The 22,251-nt window shown below is 35.5% G+C and overlaps 1 pseudogene; it reads left to right on the top strand.

Annotated features, from left to right (window-relative positions):
• The first annotated feature begins 13,805 nt into the window (after window positions 1-13,805).
• On the top strand, window positions 13,806-19,186 carry LOC118627837 (annotated as a pseudogene).
• Window positions 19,187-22,251: the final 3,065 nt, after the last annotated feature.

Genomic DNA, 22,251 nt, shown 5'->3' with positions numbered 1-22,251 from the left:
GTAATATGCTAACAATCTTCACAGCACCTCTTTACCATATTCATTCATAAGAAATCTTGTTTTCACTAATCTCAAATACTATTACTACTACTAAGTATGTAGAAAGTGTCCTTCATTGTGCTTTTCAAACTGCTTTCCCTACTTCTACTTCACGATATGGGAACCTCTCCTTTCCTAACTAACATAATTTCCTTTTTGGTTATTGTTTGTTGTTTTCAAGGAGTTTATCCAAAAACATACATACTACTACTAATATAATAATGGACAGCAACCTTAATAACAATAATAATACAAATAATTTTATTTATTATGGTCTAGGCATGGTGTTATGTCAGTGTTTTATGTATATAACACAGTTTAATTTCCAAGATGTACATACTGTTATTGTGCCTATTGGGAAGTGAGGGGGGAAAAAAGGCAATAAAAAAGCTGATTTCTTAAGATGTCAAAGATGAAAAATGTCAGAGCTATAATTTATACCCAGGTTGACAACATTCCAGAGAGCTGCTATCATAACTAAATAGCTAAAATACCTCTTTTCATTCATGTCAGATTCTGCTCCAGGTTTTTTATTTGTTTGTTTTTTATTCTCACTCAAGGACACTTTTCCATTTTTGTTCAGATAGAGTGGGAGGGGAAGAGAGAGAGAAACATCAGTGTGAAAGGGACACATTGAATGGCTGCCTCCCTCACAACCCAACAGGGGCCAGGGACAAACCACAACTGAGGCACATGCCCTTATCAGGAACCAAGCCCGGTCTCCCTGGACTGCAGGCCGATGCTCTAACCGCGGAGTCAAACTGGCCAGGGCTGCTCCAGCTTTCTAGGGAGGGACTTATTCCTGTTCTCAACCAAGCAGATCACCCAATCATTTCCCCTTTCCTCTTCTTCCAAAAGCCTCCATTTTCTTCAGTTATCTCTTGCCTCCATACACAGAGAAGAGATTCTAGTAAGTCCAAGCTGATGAATGTGATGCATTTCTCCAGACATGTTATTAGTCTAGGTTTAGTCCTCTGAATTAAGTTGGGCCACCCATGTAGACGGAAATAATTTTTGTTGTCATTATTTTGTTGCATACTTAAAAGAACTGTTTTGTGTTTTTTTTTCTCTCTCTCTCTCTTGAAGAGTATAATAAAAGGAGGTAAGTCCTCCAGTTGTCACAGGCAGGAATGTTTTTTTACTGCAACACAAACCAGCAGTAGGAGGAAACCATCACAGACAACCATAGAACAATGAGGAAGAAAGAACTTGTCCCTGATTATAGTCTTGTTCCTTTAATAACGAGCCTGGAGCCCACACCACTGTTTTTTCTTCCCATTCATTTTTTTCATCACTCTCTCCTAAATAGTTTTATTCTTAACAGAATTCAACGTGTTTAACATAAATTTTTGCTAGAATAATGAAGTTGAAGCTCAGTATAATGCCTACATGATGGATCAAAATTTCTCATAAAATAATAACATTTTGTATTTGGAATAGCACCCTATTTTGTAGACTGAATGAGGTAAGGTTGTCATCCAGAAGATGATAAAAATAAGCTGAGATCTGAACCTTATTATTTCAGACAGAGCCCTACACTTACCTAGCATAATAGCTCTTTCTACCTCAGATAAGTCTGAAGTTCCAGACATCTTCTAATGAAATTTATGTTGTATTTGTTAAATCACACAGATTTTTGATCCTTCCCAGCAACAAATAACTATGTGACACCTGTGAAAACTGTCAGACTATGAAAATTTTAAACTCCCATTGGCTTAATCTTATAGGAGCTTTCAACACTATCACACCTGAGGATAATCAGTATGTCCTCCCAGTTTAACTGGGTACAGTATACATCAGTATACATGATTCGCTGGTATTTGCCATCGGCAACCTTAGTTGAAGTATTGTGTTTCAAGGGTACTGGATATTACATATATATATGTATATCTATGAGTCAGAGAGAATAGAGTTTAGATGCTTTGTTAAAGTAGTACATTTCTTAACTCTGCTTCATGGCTTATTTTTAAACCACTTGGATTTCACAGTTTTTCTGGCTTTTGGAGTCAAAAGCATCTTAACTGAGATGAAAAAAAATGTTAGCCAATGTAAAATTCTTTTTTAAAATTTCTTGTACATTTTAACTACCAACCCGTTATTTTGCACTGGCTTTTAATTCCTCGATAGCCCTGTGTTTCTTTTCTTTTTCTCCTATTTGGACATATCACCTTTATTGTACTCATAAATTCCTCTAAGTCTATTATCACTCTGTCAAATGTCTGTCGCACATCTTGCTGTGATCCTCACAATTTACATGTATGCAAACTGTAGTTCCTCAGCATGTTTCTGGACCTTATCAGTCCTTAAGCTTGACTTAGCTATCTGCAATCTGGCTATTGCTACTCATAACCCAAGACACTCTTAATGACCTACCCATCTAGAAACAAAAATATTTCAATCATCTTGGAATTTAAATAATAATAATAATAATAATGATAAAACAAAAAGATATCATTTCTAGATCAGAGAATGGCTAGCTAACTCAGTTGCTATTCTTTGATCACTTCCGTTATACTAACAACATTATATGTTATGCTTATGACACTAAATTAGACATTAGGCCAAATGGGAGTACAAAGAATGCCTACTTAAATATTTGTTTAAATTACATTATGAATAAAAAAGATATGTGTGATAAACAATGCTAACAATGGATACTTAACTTTGACTTCTTTGTCTTGCCTAGTAAAGTAAGAGGTTGTATCTAAAGTTTTGGCTTTGGAAATTTTACCAATAATAGTTATTTTTATATCCTTGATACTTGATTCTTAAATGTTATCCTTTTGGGTCCTGGCCAGTACTGCTTAGCGGTTAGAACATCAGTTTGTTGACCAAAAGGTCATTGGTTCAATTTCTGGTCAAGGGCATTTCGATACCTGGGTTGCAGGTGTGATCCCCAGCCCTAGTTAGGGTGCATGCTGGTGGTGACAACCAATTGATGTGTCTCTCTCACATCAATGTTTCTCTCCCTCTCTCTCCCCTTCCTCCCTCCCTTCCACTCTCTCTAAAAATCAATGGAAAAAATACCCTTGGTTGAATTTCACAACAACAGAAAGTTATCTTTTAGGCCTCTTGTCGTATTCAAGTCTCCTTTTTTTCTAAATAGTAAGCCCAATTATTTCATAAGATCATCAGATTTCTATAAATTTTTTCTATTACAAATTCCTTATCCTTTCATTGTAGAATATGTTCTTATGGTTTTATTATAATTAATATATAATTTATAAAGAATCCTTTCTTGAGTTTTACCTTATAAATTACACTACAGTTAGCTCAGCAGGTGTGGCTCAGTGGATTGAGCATTGTCCCATGGCCTGGGAGGTCCCAGTTCCATTCCCAGTCAGGGCACATGCCCAGGATGTGGGCTCGTCCCTAGTAGAGGGTGTGCAGGAGGCAGCTAATGGATGTTTCTCTCTCACATTGATGTTTCTCTCTTTCTCTCTCTCTCTCTCTCTCAACTTCTTCTCTTTCTCTAAAAATAATAACAATAAAAACATTTAAGAAAATACACTACAGTTAAAAACATAAAACAAATATTAAAATAGATAAAATATTTAAAAGCTCAGCAAATTGACATTAATAAAATAACATGACAAAACCTGTCTTATCTAGGCTGCTTAGAAGGAAGGCAACCTGTAATCACATTTGGTGGTTCCTTGTTTTTAAAAGCAGTTGCTTCTGTTTAGATGATTTCTGCTTTTCTGAGCTTCTGTTCTCTTGACTATTATTGGTCCTTCTGTCATTTTGAGGGATGAATGGAAAACATTTCTGCACTTTAAAATATCTGAATGGAGAGCTGGCTCCTCAAACAAGATGACATTAGTAAATGTACTTAACAACCTTTTAATAGTTAAATTGAATGACTCTATGTCTGGCTTTATTTGACTAGATCTAATTTACCTGATGTCTTTAGCATAATTAATCAGATAATGCACTCTCATGAATTCCATCATTTCATGTCTTGATAGGGCTAAAGAGACTTATTTCGGTATCTTGGGTATATCTTGTCATTCATGTGACCACCTAGTTTTGTTTTGCTCTGTTTAAATAAATTAAAAATGCTAGTATTTTATTTCTAAAGTTCTTTAAATTTACAACTGTCAAGTTTTAGTTGATAAATGAGATAATGTTTGATACTTTCTCCTTTTTACCAAAAAGAAAAAGTCAAAAGAGAAAAATTTGGAAGATTGTTGAATGTCATGCTGGGAAAGAAAAAAAAAAAAGATGCCCAAGAAAAAATACCATATTTAGGTTGTCTCTAAAAATTATAGATACACTATTTTTGCAGTGGAAAACTACAATTGAAGACATACTGCATAACTATAAGGACAAGTTTAGTTATACATTTTTCTAATGACATATAATTTAAGATTAATATTAAAAGATAAATGAAAGTTTGACTAACCAAGTTAATTCAAATATCCAAAAATTAGTTACTCAAAATTCAGTGACTATAGTCTATTCCTAATGTCCTATTTTTTTTTTTTTTTTTTTTTATCCTCACCCGAGGACATCCTTCCATTTTTTGTTCAGGTAGAGTGGGAGGGAGAGAGAGGAACAGAGAGAGAGAGAAACATCAACGTGAAAGGAACACATCGAGTGGCTGCCAACTGCATGACCAACCAGGGCCAAGGACAAACTGCAACCGAGGTATGCACCCCCAGCTGGAACAGAACCAGGGTCTCTCTGTGCCCAGGCCGACGCTCTAACCGCTGAGCCAAACCGGCCAGGGCCCTAATGTCCTATTTTTATCCCTGAATCTCCATTTATACTCAACCTTGTGTGCCAGGTGATCAATATTTTTCCTATAATGTTTGATAATATGAAAACATAAAAAAAAAAAATACCTGAAATTGTCCACCCTTTAAATTACTAAATAAATTAATATGAGTAGAATTTTATTTTCTTTTTTGTGATAAGAGTATTAAGGTAAGACTGAACCAAGGAGGAGAGATGTAGGTGACTATGAGGGTGAAATCTCACACTGAATATAGTTCCAGAAATACCTATCTTCACTTTCTTTATTTTTCTTTCCCCTAATCCTCACCCGAGGACATTTTTGCATTTATCTTCATATAGAGTGGGAGGGAGAGAGTAAGGAAGAGAGAGAGAGAAACATTGATGTGTGAGAGAGACACATCTATTGGTTGCCACCCACATGACTCCAACTGGGGCCGAGGACAAACTGCAACCCAGGTACGTGCCCTTAGTGGGAACCGAATCCAGGACTCTCTGGTCCTCAGGCCCATGCTCTAACTGCTGAGCCCAACTGGCCAGGGCCCTATCTTTACTTTCTTTTGAAACATCAAATGTTTCTTTTCTACTGGATACATTTTGATATTTGGTCTACTTATTTCTCTGTCTTCACTTGTTTGGAAATCTCACCCAACCTCATGGCTTCAAATACTAACCAAAGGATGATGTTTCATATGATTTATGTCTCCAGCCAGGCCTTCTCCCCTGAACTTTATACTTATATATTCAATAGCCTATTTGTAGTCATTGAAAACTTATCTCATCCAGAATTGAAATTTTGCTTTCTTCCCCATGTCAGTTAATATGAACACCTTTATCTCTTTATCAGGCAAAACCTTGGTGTAATCTTGATCTCATCCTTTATTTTAAATTGTACATTTAAAACATCACCAAATTCCATTGTTTTTATCTTAAACATATATTTGGAATCCAGACAATTTTCTTATCCATGCTCAAATCAATCTATTATGAGTTCCCACTGGTGCTGGCTTAATTACCATAGCTTTACTGGTCTATAAAAGTCCACCCTTGCCTCACTTCACTGTAAGTAATGACAGTGGTCCTATTAAAATATATAGCAGCTCAAGTGATTTATCAGATCAAATCCTACAATGGTTTTACATATGGTTCAGAAGAAACTTCAAATTTCTTATAATGCCTTACAAAAAAGGGTGACCTTGACATCCAAATGGGTGTATTTCTAAACATAAAAATGGGCTCTAGTCATAATTACTCTCACCAACAGATGTCAACTAAGATCGGCTTAGACAAATCTGGACATATGATCACCTACTTCAAAGACTTACACAACCATGCTCCCTGTTATCCCTTTATTATCACCTCCTTCTATTAACCCTATTTATCACTCTGCTATAGCCACACTGGCCACTTTGTTTTTTCTCCAAAATGCAAAGGGAATTTGCCTATTTTCACAGGCTGTTCTCTTTGTCTGAAATACATGTCTCCAGGATATCCACATGAGTCATTCCTTTGCTTCAGATGTTTTTTTCAAATGTCATCTTCTATGCCAGCTCTCTCTGACCAAGCTGTTTAGCATGTTAACTTCACAATACTTTTTATCCTTCTTGCTGCTTTGTTTCTTTCATAGCACTTATCACCATCAGATAATCTGTATATTATTTAATTTTTGTATATGTCCCACCACTAAAATATAAGCTCAATAGGAGAGGTATTTGTGTGTTGAAACATTTTTTCTAATCCATTTGAGATTTAGTATTTTAAGAAGGTATTTATTGAAGTTTAAACCTCATATAAGCTTGTCTGGATTTTGTTTTATCTCTCCCAAATCACACATGTATGGAAACTCTCATGCTCAAATTCATGAGGTTAGACAAATGCCCTCAATGCCTACGTAATTGAGTATGACTTACTTTAGTACTACTCATGAATATATTTAAGATGTTACATTAAAAACATTTTTGTCAGCGTATTTCATTGTTTTAAATGAGAAGATTGATGGAGGGGAAAATGTCAATGCAGGTACGTAGTCCAATACGTTGCCAGGAACTAAAGATTCCTAGGTGGGCTTTAAAAAGTGACTGAATCTAAAATTGGTTGCTTTGGGCTTCAGTTTGATCTTCTACCCCAAATGCCGGCAGATGTAAAAAGGTTGAGGATTTATTAAAAATAATAGTGATATGCATATCTCTTCATGCATAACTGAGTGAAAAAAGACCAGATACTTTCCCAAAATTCTTTTAGATTATTTATTAGAGACCTTCATTATGTCTCACATTTGTTCAGGTTGTCTAGTTTAAAAACCACATGAGAGGAGCATCGATTGTTGCTGATGCCTTCTGAGAAAACTACTTTTCCCAATGGTCCCCTAAAGCTAGAAATACAGTTAAACTTACATGAGTAAATTATTTTTATGTCAGAATTATGTCATAATTTTTTACTTTAGTTGATGGCAGTGTTTAAAGTCTCTTCAATAGGGTTTTTTCTGCTATCCATAGTTTTTCTCTCTCCATAAAGAATTATAATAATACTTTGTCCAGATTAAACAAAGACACAAACAGAAGTCATGCCATTTACTTATTTCTATCTATGCATTTTTTTTATTTTAAAAATATTCCTTGCATATAAACTTGGGGAAAAAAACCATAAGAATACTTGTCACCCAAATTTAGGTACCAAATTTTGACTTTGGCTGAAGATATTTCATGACACTTAGTTATGTTAAATTGCCCTCATTATTTCTTATCTTTCAGAAAATATCTTCTAAAGAAATTAATTACTGTATCATAAACAAAACATTTTCCATATATTCATAATTAATTTTGATCATGGTTCTCATCTATATATTTTCTTAAAATTATATTCATTTTACAATGGATTAGCCCATAGAGAAAAAAAAATAATTGTGCTTGTCTATGACATATTTTAAAAAGATGTGTTATGACATTCTTTTACCACTGTTAATGTGTTAAGTTCTTTAAAAATCATCTGTCTCTAGTCTCAAAGTTTAACAGAGATGACAAATATTCTTGTCAAATTTCTAAAATGCTTAACTGTCAGGAGGACAATTTGTTATTTTCTAATGTAATATGCAGTTAGACGTTCTTCATAGGCATTGCTCTTCTTTATTGTATAGTTTAATCAAAAGAAGTATACATTAATCTTCTGATATTCAAATTCTGCCTCATACATATACTTATGTTTATTCATAATATATTGTCTGTAGCTACTTCATCTCAGATGTTCTAAGAATTTTGTGAACATCAAATATTTCTCAATGCACTATTTTTCTGATAAAAGAAACAAGAACTTTGGATTCAAAATGACTAAGCTGTTATTATTGTCATTCAACTTAAGTCATTTTTGAAAATTAAATTTATCTTCCTCTGCCTTAGTTTAGACCTCTGGAAATTAAAATTATGCTTGTAATTGTAAATATTTGATCCCACTGAAACTTATGCAAGAAAAGGGGAGACTTGGTTACTAGAATGAAGAATTTTAAAATTAACTCATAAATTTAAAAATGGGAGTGTGGCTGAGATTCCAGATGGACTGAAATCAAGTCATAGAGCATTGCAAAGTAGCCAGAAAGCTACTTAAATTTTATATTGTGTATGCTTCAGTCTATCATTTTCTTCAATTCTAGAGTATCTTTGTTGATTTATAAGTTCATGTGAGCAGAAAAATGTTCCTTTAAAAAGCTAATTGTAAATTTTTATCAATTCACAAAAATATATGAATGTAGGCTAAACTTTACTTAAATTCCCAGTGCACAGACAATTATTATTAACCCATTTTGTTCAAGTTATCAACCCTGGACCAGTCTTCTGGGGCCATAGTGTCTGCATCAATTTGTACAAACAGAGTTGGCTTTTACTGAAATCAAACAAACATGATGGAATTGAGTGAAAAGATATATTTTAATGGCAAAGGATGCCTGGCTTTTAAATAGTTGCTCACTATAGTGAGGGAGTTAATGTGAGAGCTTCAAGTATTAAGTACAAGGTCTGGCTAGTAGTTGATATTTACTGGTACAGATATTACTATTCCAATGAGGTGGCTTTCTTGTGTCACCTCATAAAGTGATATAATAGTTCCCTGAGCAGTTTTATACAGCTAGCAAATCAAATATTGGCATGAATGATTTCTGACTGCCTCAGAAATTTGACATCACTGAATGGAGTGAGAATAGGAATAGAAAACTATCATAGACACAATGTAGTGGCTGAGGAGACCATGCTTGTGAGAAAGGAGTTTGACTTCCAGGTCAGTTTGGCTAAGAAATACATAACAACATAGACAGCTATTGCAGTGATGTAGAGGATGATTATTTCTTTTCTTTTCTTTTTTTTAGGCATTCTGCTATACTACATTTCAAAAAATCCTCTTGCTTCTAGCTGGAAACACGTGGCTTTGTTTTGGTTAAGGGTGGAAATAATATAGGGAACGTCCAGTCCTGGCAATATCATACACTATATGCCATTATCTTCTTGGTATGTCTATGTTTTTGAGGGCCTAAGAGTGAGCAGGGACAAATAGTATAAGAAAAATGTCCCTCGCTCTGGCTGTTTTGGATCAGCAGTTAGAGCGTTGGCCTGAGATCCAGAGAGACCTGGGTTCAGTTCCCACTACGGGCATGGACCTTGGTTGCAGTTTGTCCTTGGCCTTGGTTGGGTTGTGCGGGAGGCAGCCACTTGATTTTTTTTTTCACGTCGATGTTTCTCTCTCTCTCTCTCTCTCTTCCTCTCTCTCCCTCCCACTCTATCTACCAAAAAAAAGAAATATGTCTCTCATTTCCTGCCTATAGCAGTCACCCAAAGAACTGCCCGGCAAGAGACTTCCTAGCTTGTGGAAAAGTAAAGCTTTATTGTGTCAAACCACTGAACTTGAGATGTTTGTTCACCCGGAATATTATAGAAAGATTGAAATAAAAGATTTAAACTTCAAAAATATAGAACAATCTGAAGATAAGGAAAAAAGGAGCAAAAATGAAACAGAATTAGAGAAATCAAAACGGGAGACCTAAACTATTACCAATAGGAGTTTCCAAACAGAGAGAAGAATAGAGAAGGAATCATCAAACTGATAACAATGATAATAATAAAAATAAAAATGGTGAACTATGAGCCAAATCTGTATATGAAAAAGACCCTGACCAAGTCACGTTATCATAATGTTCATAACACTGAAAATTACGAACTTAAAAGCATCTACAGAGAATAAACATTTCCCTTCGAGAAGAACTAGCTCCAGAAAAAAAAATAATTTTTTAGCACACATTCTTTCTTGAATTTTTACCAAAGTTAAAAGGAAAAGAATCTCAAAACAGATAGAGGATCCAGGACTCAGAAGCTAGCATTCAGGAGAGCTGTGAAATAAGAATTAGGAACACAGCCCGTACTAAACCTCAAGACAACGCATCCATTTCAGACAGCATGAGGAGAGGCCAAAGTAGAGAGTCCTTTGTGAAAAAATTGGAACTCATGTTATTTGATCTGCTTAAGTGTTTTGAGAGAAAATAAATGGACACTGGGGAAAATGGGCAAATTTTCCACAAAAAGTGGGAAAATTAAAAAGTGAGAATTAATTCTTGGGGAAAATGTACAAGAAAGAAATTACCATGATATGCTCTTTAACTGAGCACATAATGTTATTTGCATAGTCATAATACTATAAATAAGAGTTTTCAAGTTGCCAAAAGCATGTCATGTTATAAAGTACAAAATGTGTATGGGAAATAAAATGTGTGTGTGCGCGCACACGTGCAGAGGCTATTAAATTGAGTCAAAACCTTAAATTACCTTATACAACAGAAAGTCAATGTCTAAATCTAAATTAATAAGTAGACATGTAAGCAAATAACTTAGAAAACTGGAAGTAAGTGCCTAAGGATATATCTAGAGAATAAAAAAATGATTGTGCCTGGGGAACAATTCATAGCCTAGACAAGAGCAAGGCACATGACTGCTACTTTTTATATCAGCACTACTTGATTTTACATTCATAAATACCTTTAACAAACTATTTAAAATTCAAAAACTATATCCAGGTATATATGATGTGGATATAGACTAGATTTATGTTTATTTTTTATTTAATATCAGTTTTATGATACATATGCTCTCCGTGTTTACATATCACCCCAATTTAATGTCCAGGAGTTTGAATGACAGAACCACAGGGCATATATATTTTGTAAAAGGAAGTATAACTCCTTGTTTTTGTCTTTCTTTTGCTGAAGATCATATCCAGACACATTTAGCCATAATTTGGAAGTTATGTATATTCCAAGTGACCAGGCATTAAATAAACCCATTTTCCCAATTCAAGCATAGTTGATACGGTTAGCTTTTTGTTTGTGGTGAGTGACAAGTCTTCATCAGAGGTGTAAGAGTAAATAACCTGCAATATCTAGATTTAACCTAAAGTTTTAAAACCCTAAGTGGGTAATGTTTAATCAATAGATTCTCTGGCTAAACCAAAACAAAAAAACAGGAAGTGTTTATTTTAATCAACAAAGTTTTACTTTATATTTTCTTTTATAAACACCTTATACTTTTTAAACAAAAATTAATAAAACTAAGAAAAGTATGAAAATTATTCTTCCATATATTGTTCAAGCTTTAACTCTAGGATTATATTATATATATAATTTTTATCTTTTCACTTAAGCATTAAACCAAAAAATTTTCTTCATGAAAATAACTCTCTTGATAGAGTCATATATTGATATAATATCAATAATACTATAATGTATTTTATATATTACTGTTGTACATTTATTTTTGATACTACATGCAATGGTGCATGGAATATTTTTGTGTATGTGTATTTGGGGATACTTCATAGGACAAAAATATCAGAAATAAAATTAGCTTATTTTCAAAATGATAATTGCTACAAACTTCCCCAAATCCACATATCTAATTACCAACTAAAGACCTTCTCATGAGCATACTTTGACAGTGGCAGCTGAAGACGGGACCTCTCAATGGCGATTGCTTCCTCATCTATCATAGGTTCAATTTTGTCTCCAATACAGATATGTTAAATCCCTAATCCCTAGAACCTCAGAATATGATGTTATTTGGAAATAGCATTGTTGAATATATAAATGCTAAGGATAAGGTCATACGGGACCAATATGACTGATGTCCTTATATACAGAGAGGAAGAGAAACAAACACAGGAGAGGAGAGTGCCATTTAACCATCGGGGCATAGAGCTAAATTATGAAGATACAAGACAAGGAATGCTGACCATTGCAAGGAAATTATCAGAACCTATGATAAAACAAAGAAATATTCTCCACACAAGTTTCAGAGAGAGAGCATAGCACTGCTGACATCTTAACTTTGTACTTCTAGACTTAGAAACTGAGTTGTTTTAAGATACAATGTGTGGTCACTTGTTATAGCTCTAGGGATCTGCACCCAGCAAGCCACACACTTGCACACACATATTCCCACACATACTCACCACACACACACACACACACACACACACACACACACACAATTCCGACCCAACCTTCTCTTAGTTTATTATTAGTACTCCTTTATTCATTTTTCTTTCCTTAGATACTTTTCTGTCCATATTACTAAGTCAAATAAATCCTTCCTTCCGATTTCATTTAGCTCACCTGCCTCTGGCCACCTAGGGCACCGCTCAGACAGAAGTTCAATTTGCTTCTAAACCTCCAAGTTTTTTTCCTGGTTTGTTTATTTCAAAGGCATCAAGTCTCTATATTTTCTGATCCTCTAAAAAATATCTCAATATCTTTCTTTTATTGATTTCTTCATTTAAACTCTATATTTAATCAACTCTCACCTCTGGATATATTTTCTCATTTCCCCAAAGTCTACTCTAACTTTAATTAAACATTCTTTGAATCAACATTTAAAAAAAAATCCCACTTACATTTTTATTATTTTGGCCTCCTTCTAAGAAAATAATTTACATAAAATTAAAAAAATATGATAAGGGTTAGTATGTGTTTTAAATAAAAGGACTCTTTTTTATATATTAAGGAAAAATATTTTACAGCTACTAGAAATCAATACTAAATTTATTCAATGAGTTATAGTTCAGATTGACTTGTTATTTATATTGGAGACCATTTTTTTTCAACTGAGATGTTTAAAAGTGAATTTTAATAATAAACTGCCACATTATTCATTTTAGTTGATTTATAGCAATGTTTAGAAAACTGAGAAAGTTGATTAAAATAATTCGCTGTTGTATTTGTTATCCAGACCTATAAATTTTGTGGTAGTGTAATAATTTCTTTTGCTCAAATTTAAACTATGCTTTTAGTTTCCTCTTATTCAAGGGTGTGAAGGTAGAGGGAGGAGGCACCCCCTCTGTAAATGCTACCAAACCGCAAGGCTTCATGTTCCAGAAAAATGTCTTATCAAAACAAGCCTCTTAGTCTCTATTATAACATTACCATTTCTGCATTTCTTGGACATAAAAACTCTGAAGTCCCAATTGCTTTTTTGTTGTTGTTTTCAATTTATCTTTATTGCTGCAAGTATTACAGATGTCTTCTCTTTTCCTCCATTGACCCCCTCAACCCTACTCCTGCGCCCCCACCCTAGGCCTTCCCCACACTGTTGTCTGTGTCCATGGGTTATGCATATATACATACAAATTCTTTGGTCAATCTCTTCCTGCCACCACTCCCTTCCCTCTGAGATTCATCAGTCTGTTCCATGCTTCCATGTCTCTGGATCTATTTTGTTTGCCACTGCTTTTATTTATAGTTTTATCAAACGTAAGGCATTCATTTGGAGATATCTAGAAAGAGATGTGACATACTCACTTTTAAAAGATTTCCGCAACAGCAAACAGCTTAACTAACGTAGGCTTTCATTAACTTTGGACGTAAAAATAGAGCCCTCTCCTTCTTCAAACAGATTTTGGCATGATAAAGCCTCTCTCTCTCTCTGGAGGGGAGAATGCAGCTAAAGTTTTTCTAATTTCAGAGTCACCCTTCTGTAATGCATCTCACTGCTCAGGTATGTGCGTACATGCGGTCTGTTCCACTCTACCTTACACTGTCGAGATTGGGGTTTGGGAAGACGAAGTGAGCTGTTGATCTAGCTGCTGATTGGCAATGAGCAATAAAATGTCTTTGTCTGTCTCAGAAGCAGGGACTCTACGTACACACACAACTATACACGCACGCCACATAGATATAGAGTATATGTATATATGTTCATAGATATAGTATAAAGCTATAGGTATATACACACACAGCACCAGACTAACTTGTTAGCTTCTGAGTAGGATAAAAACTCAGACCCTTCTCTGTTACGTTGTCTATAATACTGATACAGGTTTATATTTGCTTTAATCAGATTTATAATATGGAGTGTACATTTTATAAGTGCTAAATTTCTGATTTTGAAAGCCATGTTGTGGCTATGTCCAAGACTGTCCTGGTTCTTAGAAAATATTCACTGAAGCATTAAGGAGTAAAGGGGCATGATGTCTGGAATTTACCTCATGTTGTTCAAACAAACAAACAAACAAAAATTAAAAGAGAGATTTATAAAGGAAATGTAGAAAATGTTCACATTGCTGAAACTGGGTCAGGGGTTTAAAGGAGCTCCCCAAAAGACCACCAGAAGCCTTTTGGTTGGGTATGGCTACATTTATTAGACATCCTACAGTAAAGGAGAACATCACTCTGACCAAGTCTTAGTAGTGTGAATAAGGAGGGTAATAAGACATGCCTTGCCAGATAGAAAACTGATAAGGATTTGGAACAACTGATAATGAAATGCCTTTGGATTGGTGAGCACAGCAAAAAGAACTTCTTGATGAGAAGCTATCAGTCTTGACAAGTAATCTGTTTCATTGGTTTAGTCTTATCTCTGTGGAGTAGATATTTCCTGAAAAGAGCTAAGACATTTTTGCTTGATCTCAGTATTAACACTGGGACAGGGAATTATGTTGGCTTCAGTTCTCATCTTGTAACATTTATATATTTAAATTATAGCAGACTAAAAATGTGTAAAATATGCATAATATTCTCAGCTGTCTATGTAGTCATAGGGGTAAATTATTAGATAATTGGAAAGGCTGTCTAAAATTAGAGACTGAATAACTAAATAAATGAGCATAATTAAAATAAAGGGCTCTATGAGTACAGTTATCATAATTTCATAGCCATATATTACCAGAATAGAATAATATCTTAACCTTATTTCCTTGTGGTTAAGTCAGATTCCTGAGCAAAATAGTCAACAATCCATGTGACTCTATGAACAGTTCCTTTGGTTTTGTGCAGAAGTTAGAAATCAATTATGAGTTCATAGAAACATAAGTTGCACAAATACATGTAATTTCACATAAAAATGAATTATAAATTAGCAATGTAGAAGGCTTATCAAAGTCTTGTTTCCAACAAATGGTTGTTACTAATTATGCCATAGTTGTTTGACCTAAATGTTTTTATTTACTGCTGAATAACACTGCTGTGAGGAACTTACCAAGAACATTAGCATCCATAAATCCCCACATTGTGTTGTTTTTAGTTTTCACTTTTCATAGTATTTTTTAAATTTATGAATTTGCTGTGTAAAAATGTTAAAAGTTATCAAAATGCATAATGATAATCAAGAAAGTCAATGTTATTATTTAAAAATTTTAAGTTTCTTGGTATTTCCCTGCCATGTTTCTGCAAATGTAAAACTTCATAGTGAGAGCACAATAATCTCAATAAATGAATGACCACCATGCCATTTTCAAGCATCCTCAATATACTACTTCACAATTTATATTTTATATGTTTATTTGGTTTATATATAAATATTTACATATTGGTACACATTACTATATAGTTAACATATTATAAAAATATAATACCTAGAAGTATTTACTCAATGTATCAATGTCTTTCAAATTAAGAGGCAAAGCAAAAAATTATTTCTAATCCATTATAAATGTTCACACATATATATTCTTTATGTATATAAAATATCTCTATATATACAAACACACACAGCCATATACTTATTTGTGAGCCTAATGTTTTTTGTCACCTTCTGCTCATTAACATGTTCACTTCCTCAGAAGCCCAAGTACCAATTCTCAGCTACTTAAATATTGTCTAATGTTATCGGGAAAACAAGCAAAAATGTTGTATAAAAGAAGCTCAATCAAGCCTTCTTTATAGATAGGATTGTGAAGCCTCATTTGCATTTTTCAAAATCACACTTGCACATTTTCCTGGGGCATCAATCTGTGGTGACATGTTGGTATTTCACTTCTTAAAGTATGATCACAGAAATAGATCTATGAATACTGACTGGGGTAACTGAGCTGGCCCAAACTATATAAATATGATTTAATATATTCAAAAGTAGTATCCCTGGACTTATAAATTTCTAGTGTTGTGAAATTTTTATGTTCATTTTATATAATAACTATAGTGTTAAAGATTGTCCCTAAGTTTGTTCATTATTGATGACTTTTTAGGTAGGTTTCTTTTTAATAGTCTTGATTGATGGTGTTGATTTTTATACCATCCAGTTATTTTTAAAAACAGGGCAAAGTAAATTATATTTAAGCTAATCCACTTCTGACTAGAAGGCAAATTTTAGGCTCTACATCTACTGTGTGAATTTAGATATATTATTTAATTTAGCAATGCTGTTTTTATTTATCTTTAAAATAAGCTTGCATGTGAGCAGCACAGTGGAATTGTAGTTAAGAGGAAGAAGGCTCTGGAGAAAGCCTGATTTGGAATCCATGTGCTGCCATATGTGACCTGCATGACCTTTGCAACTATTATTCTCCTTGTGCCTTATTGCCCTCATCTGAAAAAGAGTGACCTTCCACATAGGGTTTTTATGAGTATTTTATAAGTTAATGTATATTAAACATTTAAAATAGTGCCTCTTCTATAAAAAAACACCAGCAACTAATTAACTAGTATGTTTTAAAGACAATAATGCTATTCAATAGAAAAGAAGCTCTCATATGTTGTCTACAGGAATCAAATTTCAAAATGTATGTAACCTATAAATTAGCTACTTTACTTCTAGCAATTTATCTCATAGATCTAGTCATACAAGTATTCACAGCTAAATGCCTATAGCTGCATTACTGCTAATATTGAAATATCAAAAAATAACTACATTTTCCCCTTAGAAAATTGTTTTTTAAATGTTGGCAATCCCGTGGTTAAATGACTTGCAACTGATGCCAAGATGACAAAGAAAAAGTCTACATATATTGTGAATGAGGGAAAATGCAGAACAGCATGATTCCATTTAGTAAATATTTGTGTTTAAATACAAAAGCTGGAAGAAATCATACCAAAGTATAATGAGAAATGGTAATTTCAGAACACTATATAATGCTGACAACAACAAAACCCTCACACATACAAACTAGTTGGTATAGAAATATTTCTGTCATAGCAGCATACTATATTCCAAAGAGTTAACAGTAGGTATTTTTGGTAAGTGAGATCTGGGAAGCTATGTTTTCTACTTTGTATATGTCAGCAGCATTGGCACACATGGTAGGTGTGGCCCTGTGGGGTATTGTCCTTAGAGATGGAAAACCTTGTGGCCAGCTCACTGCTGCTGAAGGAACACCAATAAAGGAATTATAGCAGTCTTTGTGACAAGCAGCCAATAGAAAGACTTCTCTTCAGGCAATTCTGTATTAAAAATTATGATATGGTCCGGCCAGTGTGGCTCAGTGGTTGAGTGTCAACCCATGCACCAAGAGGTCATTGGTTTGATTCCTGGTCAGGACACATGCCCAAGTTGTGGGCCTGATCCCCAGTGGGGGGCATGCAGGGGGCAGCCAATCGATGTTCTCTCTCATCGATGTTTCTATCTCTCTCTCTCCCTCTTACTTCTTCTCTCTCTAAAATCAATAAAGGAAGAAAAATTTTTAAAAAATGATCTGAAGAGGTGTATTGATATTCTGGATGCAGTGGCAGAATATAAAGTGGCCGCTGACAAAGATGGAAGAGATTGTGGACTATTAATCTGAGACACATTTCCATTAATGAGAAGTCCACAGTCCCTATTCCACAAATACTTCACATGCTGTGGGAGAATTCAGATTGCAACTGAAAAAGAATCCTTCTAAAGAAGTCTGAGAAATGCAGAGTTGTCCATACTATTTAAGTGGAGAACAATTTGAAGAACACCAAGAAAGCCTATAATTTTCTCAATTTTTACAGTGGAAATGGCTGGAAAGACAACTAGTAACAAAGAAAAGATGTTGACATTATAGAGTTCTAGGAAACGCAGAGGTGGAGAGGTTTATGCCTGTCAAGTGAGAGCAACAGAATAATTGTATGCCTGTAAAAAGTTAGGGGAAGAAAAAAGAGAGACAGAAGGAAAGGTGAAGCCACAGCGTAGAATGATAAAAGAATCCTAGAGAAAGTGCACAATAGATTTGTAGTTATTTTATGCTACACTTATGAAACCAAAGAATCCCTGTGCTTGGTACTAACCATTATGAATGGAGGGGACTTAAAGTTCCCCATCTACAACCTGGGCAACCTCAGCTTTGATGAGCAGAGAGCTGTTTTCTAGGCTGCTGATTGTTCTGTGGCTTGGAGGACCTACAGAGGGAAACAATTGTGTATGGGGCTTAAAACCTGAGAATATTCTCCTCCGTGATTGTGGACAAATCTGGATTTCAGATCTTGGTTTAGTGGTGGAGATCCCAGAAGGAGAGAGGATTTGAGGAAGAGTTGGAACAGTCTGCTACATAGCTCCTGAAGTTAACAAGAATAAAAACTATACATTCTGTCCTGACTGGCGGGGACTTGGCTGTCTGCTATACGAAATGTTTCAGGTACATTCTCCATTCAGAAAATTCAAAGGGAAAATCAAATGGGAGAAGATGGGACAGTGAGTGAAGGACACTGAAGTGTATTCCGAGAAGTTTACAGAGGAATCCAAGTCCATCTGCAGGATGTTAATCAATAACAATCCCAAGCAGTTCCTGGGCTGCAAAGGCAATGGAGCAGCTAGAGTGAAACAGTATCCTGTGCTTAAGGACATTAACTTCAAGAGGCTGGGAGCAAATATGTTAGTTCCCATTCTTCCCTGATTCACATGGCTTACTGGATAGCAAGCGATTCTTCATAGTCAAAGGCATTTACCTGGACACTGCCCGCCTCACCTTCAAGACTAGTTTGTTACCTGGTGTGTCTCCATCTCCAGACAGAATGAGATCAAATCTGAATGGTTTGAGGACATCAACCAAAGCCAAAATAAGGAAATTGTGGCATTAGATTCTAGAAGACAAAATGTACCAACCAGTTCCCAAATCAAAGAGAGGCTTATTTTATAGACTCCTGAGAAGAGGGGATTGCATTAACTCTGGAGCCAGTGAGAAGGAAGAGCTGCCCAGGAGACTCACTACGTAGAGCCGGACCCCCAATGTCCAGGAGCATGTGGCTCAGTGATTATCTTATCTGTGAATTATAATAAACACGTGGACACATGTTTAAAAAATTCAGACATAAGCAGGGAAATAAGTACTAATATAAGTGACTTTGAGAGGTAAATTTTATGTCCAGGGCAGCTCTGTTCTGAAATTCTGCATTCTTGGTCTCCAAAACTCCTTTGGTGTAGGCTGTACTAACAGACAAAGAAGGACAGTACATGATAATAAAGGGATCAATCCAACAAGAGGATATAACCCTCAATAAATATTTATGCACCAAACACAGGAACACCTAAATTTATAAAGCAAATATTGACAGGCATAAAGGGTGAAATCAACAGTAAAGCAGTAATTGTAGGAAACTTTAACAACTCATTGACAATGATGGATAGATCATCCAGACAGAAAATCGATAAGGAAACAGTGGCCTTAAATGTCACATTGGATCAGATAATTTAATTGATATTTTTGCAGCATTTTATTCCAAAGCAGCAGAATAAACATTCTTTTCAAGTGCACATGGAATGTTTTCCAAAATAGACCACATTTTAGGCCACAAAATAAGTCTCAATAAATTTAAGAAGATTGAAATTATATCAAGTGTCTTCTCTGAACACAGTGGTATAAAACTAGAAATAAATTACAAGAAGGAAACAAAAAAACACATAAACACAAGGAGGCTAAATAACATACTAAACAATGAATTGGTTAACAATGAGATCAGAGAAGTAAAAAGATGTCTTGAGACAGGAAAAGGCAAATGCAACAAGCCTAAATCTACAGAACACAGAAAAAGCAGTACTAAGAGGGAAATAAATAACACTACAGGACTACCTCAAGAAATGAGAAAATCTCAAATAAATAATCTAGCCTTATACCTAAAGGCACTAGAAAAAGGAAAACAGCCTTGGCTTATTTGGCTCAGCGATTAGAGCGTCAGCCTGCACCCATGAGTCGCGGGTTTGATTCCAGCCAAGGGCACGTACCTAGGTTGCAGTTCATCCCTGGCCCTGGTCAGGGTGATGCAGGAGGGACCCAGTGGATGTGTCCCTGTCACGTCCGTCGATGTTTTCTTCTCTCTCCTTTTCTCTCACTCCCACTCTATCTGAAGATAAATGGAAAAATATCCTCAGGTGAGGATTAAAAAAAACGGAAAAGTTCCAAAAGGAGTAGAAAGAAGAAAATAAATATCAGAGCATAAATAAATGAAATACAGTCCAAAAAATACAAAGGATCATGGAAACCAAGACCCTGTATTTGAAAATGTAAACAAGATTGATAAACCTTTAACAAGACTCATCAAGAAAAACAGAGAGAACCCAAATAAATAAAATCAGAAATGAAAGAGGAGAAATAATTAACACCACAAAAATAAAAAAGATTATAAAATACTATAAAAATTGTGTGCTAACAAGTGGACAATCTAGAAGAAATGGATACATCTGTGGAAATACACAATCTTCCAAAACTAAAGCAAGAAGAAAGAGAAAATCTGAACAGACCTATCCCAACTAATGACATTGACTCAGTAATCAAAAAACTTCCAAACAAAGTCCTGGACCAGATGGCTTCACAGGTGAATTCACCAAACAGTCAAAGAATTAACACCTATTCTTAAATTATTTTCCCAAAAGAATCAAGAGAAGGGAAGATTCTCAAGCTTGTTTTATGAGGACAGCATTACCCTGATTCCAAAACCTGACAAAGACTTTAATAGAAAGAAAATTATAAACCAATATGCCTAATGGGCTCAGGCTGGCTGCTGATGACAGAACCCTTGGCCATGGCTAGTTGTCCAGGGAGGGGGCGCTAGGGAGTCATCTGGAGGAAGCTAGTGTAGCTTTCCAGGCTAATGCCTGGGTGGAGAGTGCTTAACACAGAGAAGATGGTGCCCATGCCGCTGAAGGGGCTTTGGGGGCTGTCTCTCTAGCCCTTGCCCCAAAGCTACACAATTCATTCTTTCTCTGTATGAACCTGGCACACCCACAACCACTGACCCTCTTTCAAAGCCTAGGTGAGTGTCTGTGAGTCAGAGTTTGTGTGTTATCCCTTTAAGAGGATGCCTGGGTTTCTAGCAGCCTTCTGTCTCACTAGGTGGACAGATTCTCCACTGTGTTTCACAACCAGACGTTATGTGGGTTCCTCTTCCCAGCACTGGTGCTCGAGGAGAGGGAGCCTGGCAGCCTGGGGCTGAGATGCCTCACCCCTGGCGGGAGCCTCTCTCTGCAGCTGAAATATCCCTCCATATGCTTAACTGCCACCTGGGGGTGTGGGGCCAGTACACTTCATACCTCCATCCCTCTTTTCAATCTTGACCTGGTTTCTTTTGAAGATCCTTGGTTGTATGACTTCTGTTCAGGTAGTCTAAAGTTGGTTATTCAAGATGATTGTTGTATAACTTCGTTGTAATTGTGTTGTGGTCATGGGAGGAGGTAGAGGCTGCTTCCACCTATTCTACCATGTCCTCATTATTGTTTTTGACCTTACCTGAATCTACTGTTTTGCATATATACAGTGGATCCTCGGTTCTCGAACTTAATACATTCCAGAAGGCTGTCCCAGAAGTGATTTGTTCGAAAACTGAATCATTTGTTCCCATTAGAAATAATGTAAACTGAATTAATCCATTCCAGACCTCCAGATGATTCCATTTTAACCTTTCTCAATTGCCTGTGGTTGCTGTTTTGTGGGCACTTTCACACCCTTAGCAACATCAGCATTCTTGAAGGCCTCTTAGTGTTTTTAAATTGTGCTCATTGCCCGTTTTGCAATGACACATGAACACCTCCATCATACTTTGCAATCACTTTTTTTTTTTTTTTATCCTCACCCGAGGACATTTTCCCATTTTTTTGTTCAGGTAGAGTGAGAGGGAGAGAGAGGAACAGAGAGAGAGAGAGAGAAACATCGATGTGAAAGGGACACATCGAGTGGCTGCCACCCGCACAATCGACCAGGGCCGGAGACAAACTGCAACCGAGGTACATGCCCTTAGCAGGAACCGAACCTGGGTCTCTAAGGACCGCAGGCCGACGCTCTAACCGC

The sequence above is a fragment of the Molossus molossus genome, unplaced genomic scaffold (assembly GCF_014108415.1).
Source record: "Molossus molossus isolate mMolMol1 unplaced genomic scaffold, mMolMol1.p scaffold_m16_p_13, whole genome shotgun sequence".
Classification (NCBI taxonomy): Eukaryota; Metazoa; Chordata; class Mammalia; order Chiroptera; family Molossidae; genus Molossus; species Molossus molossus.
Note: the sequence above shows the minus strand (reverse complement) of the source record. Positions and strands in the feature narration are given on the sequence as shown.